The sequence below is a fragment of the Pyrus communis genome, chromosome 13, assembly GCF_041283825.1.
Source record: "Pyrus communis isolate YQ-2024b chromosome 13, ASM4128382v1, whole genome shotgun sequence".
Lineage (NCBI taxonomy): Eukaryota > Viridiplantae > Streptophyta > Magnoliopsida > Rosales > Rosaceae > Pyrus > Pyrus communis.
This window is the reverse complement of record NC_142577.1, coordinates 8,044,900-8,050,774: the sequence shown is the minus strand read 5'-3', so window position 1 is coordinate 8,050,774 and position 5,875 is coordinate 8,044,900.

Here is a 5,875-nt window from a genome sequence, read left to right as displayed (position 1 = left end):
AAAGAAGAAAGAAGACAAACGCAAGTGAAGAGCATGATCCTCAAAGACACTTTGGTATGCCCCAAGCTCTAGTATTTCATATCACTTCTTTCGTAACCTATACCCTAAGCCTTGCATTACAATCTTGAGAAAGACCTAGCTGATCATTGAGGATGTATTCATGGGTGATGGTAAGTGTGTGTATTATCTATATTCTTAGCTGATCATTGAGGATGTATTCATGGGTGATGGTAAGTGTGTGTATTATCTATATTCTTAGCACGGGTTGTAATGGGGTTCGGGGCGTGTGGATAACAAAGAAGGGATATGGAAAACAAAGGTTCTTAAAGAAATAGTGAGCAAAGCACTTGAATCAACTTAGAATTCACTTTTGAATGAAAACTCAACTTTTGAACAAAAAGGGAGAATTTAGACAATTTACGGCCAGAATTGGTGTTTTGGACCCTTTCTTCAATCACTCATTCTTTCATTTTTTTCAAGCTCTTTTTTCTTTCTTTCTTTCTTTTCTTTTTTTTGTTTTTTTTTTTTTCTTTTCTTTTGAATCTCAAAACATACATAAACACTTAAACATTCTCTCCCCCACACTTATTTTCTTTCATAATGTAACTCAAAAGGAATTCAATTAAGTCATGCTCACTATCTTTTAAGAACAAGGGTGGGGATTGTCCTAAACTAGGCTAGGTGAGGAAAATGTGGGTAAACAAAGAATAAAGGCTAAACAAGGCTCAACGGGGTTAAAACTTACAACATATACGAAATATGGGAAGTAAGGCTATTTGGCTATGGTGGTGGTCACTACACAACTTCTTCTTGAATATGTGTTATGCAAATCAATAACATGCTTTGAATGAAATGGGCATGAGTTCTAGCATTTGGAACTATATGATGAAACGCCTTCTAAGTAGTAACCAAGCAAAGAATAATGAGATCATGCAACGACTTTAGAAAACAAGAAATCACAGATTATACTCTCCAAAGAACGTTATAGGCTCAAGTCTCTCAGGGTTGTAGCGTTTGTTTGAGTTCCTTCCTTCAGGCATGTTACAAAAACTAATTTTTCTTTTATGATTGCATGTGAAGTCATACATTATAACCATAACCAAGCATATACCAAGAGTAAATCAAACTTTTCTCTATGTTTATAACTCTTTTTAACAGTCATGCAATTAAAAACCAAATCCTGAGGCAAGTGTTGGAAGGTACCTACGACACAAAAACGACTCAAAACACTCTTTTTAGGCTTTTCAAAACATGTTTTTCAAATTTTTATGTGATTTTCGGAGTTATAACACAAAACACACTAAAACACTCCAAATCAGTTTAAAAACATTTTAAAACAGCAAGGAACAACACTAGAAGTTATGGGTGATAAAATCCCGCGAATTTGCATCAAATATACTTAGTTACCCCCCCCACACTTAAATCAAACATTGTCCTCAATGTTTTAAGCTTAAAACACACCAAACAAAAGTAAACACATAAACAGCAACTAAACATACTAAACATGGCAGAATGTATCTAACAAAGAGAAGAGTTTAGGGATGCAAATCTGGTTATGGAGTGTAAATTCCATCTTCTCCTTGGTGATTGCAGTGAGGCTTCATCGTGAGTTTTTCCACAGGCTACTCTTGAACTGAGCTGGAGATTCTTTTGGTTTCCTCCGATCGTTGATTTTCCTTTGTGCTACTCTTGAACTGGGCAGCAGGATTCTTTTGGTCTCCCCCGAAGGTCTGAGCTTACTCCTTTTATCTGTTTCTTTGTTCAATCTCTCCAATTCGTATTGAAGAGGGTTAGAGGATTGCTCAGCATATGCTTGTCTCCTCATGCTTCAATGTATCTTTTTCCTTTGCCTTACTTGCTCCCCTTTGCAGAAGTGGTCCCTTCTCTGGAAGTGTATCAACCGTTGAAGATGACTACTCGAGAGCAACGCTAGGTAAGCAACCAGGGAATAGAGTCTAGATAGACTCCAAGTGCCGGCTGATTGCTTCTTTCACTTTGCCATGCAAGTAATATCAAGGACAAAGGAAAAGACAGGGAAAGAGCATGATATGAGATACCTTTGCTTTCGAAGAGGCAGCGAATGAATCCACATGCTTCGATCCACCGTTTCCTCTTGCCTCCTTTGTACTCCAGGCATTTGGTATCTTCTTTGGGGGATACATCCATGGTTGAAAGTGTGTTCTCAAGAGAAGGAGAAAACTGAGCATGTTTGAGAGGGTTGGTTGCATTTACATTCTCGGCCGAGAAGGAAAGTCATGCGCTTCTGGGTGTATGCCCTGCCATGAATGTTGATGTATATAGGAATTGTAATGGCAAGTGGCAATGCGGATGCGGAAATTACCTCCACGCGTCTTCAGCTTTGTCAGAGAGCTTTTGACAAAATGGTACGCGTTTTTTGAAAAGCCGGGAGCTTTCGACAAAGTGGCACACGCTTTCTGAAAAGCCGGGAGCTTTCGGCTTTGTCTCCCACGCTTGTCGGCAAAAGTGTGCAGCTGATTTCTCGCCTTCCACGCGTCTTCTGAAAAGCTGGGAGCTTTTGACAAAGTTACACACGCTTTCTGAAAAGCCGGGATTGCGTCTGACGAGCTGGCGATCTTTACGCCGGAAATTCCGGTTTTGAAGAGTGGTGTCTCTTCATTTCTGAATTGGTGAACGCCTCTCCTTTAATAGAGGTGATCGATCACCTCTAGCATGCACACTTGAAAATTGCCCAGAATTCGTCTCCGGCCCGTCGAGATTTCACTCCATCCAACCCTTCTCTTTTAACTTCTTGAAAAAAATGGCTAGCTCATCTAACCCATCGAACATTTGCTTAGATTTGAGTCTAAGCAATGATCCTGTTGCGCCGCGTCAGGATAAGGTATGGTGCCCGTCTTTCTTATCTTCTCATGGCCCTCTTAGAGATGAGGACTCTGTGATGACGGATGCAACAACGGCTACGATAGTAGCTCGGAACCTCCTCACTCCCAAAGATAGTCAGCTGCTTTCAGGACGGTCCGATGAGTTGGCCGTTCAAGAGTCCCTGGCTCTCAGTGTTCAGTGCGCTGGCTTCTGTGTCCAATGATAAGTCACATGTTGCATGCATTTATATCTTCCTTATTTGGCGTCTTTGTGATGTTTTTGGATTAAACTAGTGCATTTTACATTATTTGGTGTTAGTGTGCAGCCAAGTGTGAATTTGGATCAATGGGAAGGCAAATGAATTAAAAACATTCCTTTTGGTAGCTGAGCATTATTCCAAACGTGGAGAGGATTCTAGGGAGTTAAATTGAAGTTCAAATGAAGAATCTAGGAAACATTTGACTGCTGGAATTTCAGGAAATGATGTGGAAGTGTTAAATGGTGCAATTCGGCCATATTGGGTGATTCTAAACAAGGCAAGAAACATTGAAGTCAGATTAGGTGGTTCCAACACCAAAACATGCATTCACATGCATGTTTACAACCTTGCCGTGTACTCCCATGTGGTTCCAGCTCACTTATGCACTTCTAACTCTAAAACAGCTTCCACACACCCATGCCGTGCATCCATCATTCCAGAAATCCATTCATCCCATCATTCCATGCCTTTCCAGCTCCCTTTTGCACCAAGAACATGCACTTCCATTACTTAATTCATTCAACCATATTTACACCAACAAACACAATCATGCCGTGCAAATCCATTGTTCCAACTTGGTGAAACCAATTCCAGGTTGTCCACTCCTTTGTTGCAGATATCACACATGCATCTTTGATTAAATAAACCATTCCATGCCATTCCAGCTCCCTCTTGTCTATGCCGTGCACCTTCATGTCCTTTCCAGATTTGGACAACCAATTCCAGGTTGTCCATTTCAGCTTTGCAGCCAATACACATGCATGATTCAATTAAAATAGCCACATGCTTGGACATTGCCCATGCCGTGCGTCCACCACCTCAGAAACCCATTCATTCCAGCTCATTTATGCACTCCCATCTCACATGTGCAATTCCAGCTCAATTCTTAATGATGGCAGTGACATTTCCCTTCTATAAAACCATGCACATTTCACACAACAAGTTGGCTTCCATCATTCCATCATTCCTAATTGATAGAATTAGGTGGATGGTGAGATGGCTAGGAGGTTTTTCTCCACACATGGCATACTTGCACATAATACAATTTCCAGTTGCTTAATCAATGAATTCATGAACCTCAACACCCCAAGTTAATTAGGTACGCTTAAATTAACTCTCAGATTTCCCTTAGGTCATTGAATTGAATGGAATTGGCGCATTGCAATCAAATTATTCCTTAAAAGTTTTCTATATGAAAGCGCATAAAAGAAAGACAATCAAAGATCATTAGATTCTATGGAAATCATAGGTGTTGACGAGGCATTCGTAACTATGAAAGCGCATGATACTTATGCCAAGAATTCACTTATCATAATTGTGACCAACAATCTTAACTACTCATGAATATAAGTTCCCAACGATTAGGTGAAGTTCCCTCATACCCTAGCATCATGTTTATGCATGCAAATCAAGCGTGCACTCTTAATTCATATACATAAGCAAGTTTTAATTAAAATAGATAAGCAAATTGAATTCATCATTCATGAAATCACAACTGAAAGTAATCAAATCATCATGCAAATACAACCATGGTTTCGAAATTCCCCCCTAGCCAAAGGGGGGATTAGTTCCTCATGCTTGCACAACAAAAAGTATTGAATTTAAACAATCATAGGAAAGATTACACCTAAATGCTCAGCAATTCCGAGATGGATTCGATGCACAGATTGGCTCCTCTTCCTCCTCCTTGCTGCGGCACAAAGTGTAGGTGCTGGAATTGGTGGTTTTGGATGGTTTTTCCTTGTTTAGAGGGATGGAGGATGGTTGATTATGGTGGGGAAGGTGCGGCAGAGGTGTATGGAGGCTTAGAATGGAGAATGGAGGTGCGGCACAAGGGTTTCTGAATAGCATAAGGGGGTGGTACGAATTTTTGGCTGAATTTATGTTTATATAGTCCTAGGGTTAAGTAGATTAGGGTTGGACTTAACAGATTTTATGGATTAGGGCCCTAGAATTCGGCTATAGGTGAATCAAATCCACTTAGGAGGAGGTTTTGGCCCACATAGTTTTATAAAAGGATTTGTAAACCCAAATACACAAGGATTAGGCCTTAGAAATCAGAATCCCAAAGGCATTGGGCCTAGGAAGGTGCGGCTGATTTAGGGGAGAGGTTTGCTTGGCTTGCAAGGCAAGGCCAAGCCTTCTAGAAAGGTTTGGGGCGCCACTTTCCTAGGGCTTATAGAAAGAATGGGTTTTGTGGCTGATTTGGGCCTTCTAGACTAGGATTCTTCTAGAAATAGGTTCTAGAATTATCCATTTAGGTCCCCATGCAATTAGGATTAAGACATGATAAGGTTTGGATAGGATAAGATGAGATAAGGTTTGGATAATGTTTTGGATAATGTTGGATAAGGTTAGATAAGGTTTTGGATAATGTTTCCTCTTTTGAGCTCCTACCTTATCCACATTGTCCCAAGCTTATTCCTTCCTCTTCTTATCACATTTCTAGCCTCTTGAAGTCCAAATTCGTCCATCCATGTTAGCCCATATGTAAGCTATCCACATAGTGTCCAAAATTGCTCCAAAATGCACCAAAATGCCCTTTCTTGATACTTTACCCCATAGGACCTACAAACACACGAAATTGAGTTGTAATGCGACATTAACTAAGAAATAATAGCATAAATGCTCAAGAATAAGCTAGTTAAGTCGCCTACATATGCTCCTATCACCCTGCACCAAACAAATTAATTCATTAAGCTTTTGATTATAATCTATTGACGAACTTGAGTTTGGTTGGGCATATTGAATATGAGGTGGCTGCCAATATTCTTC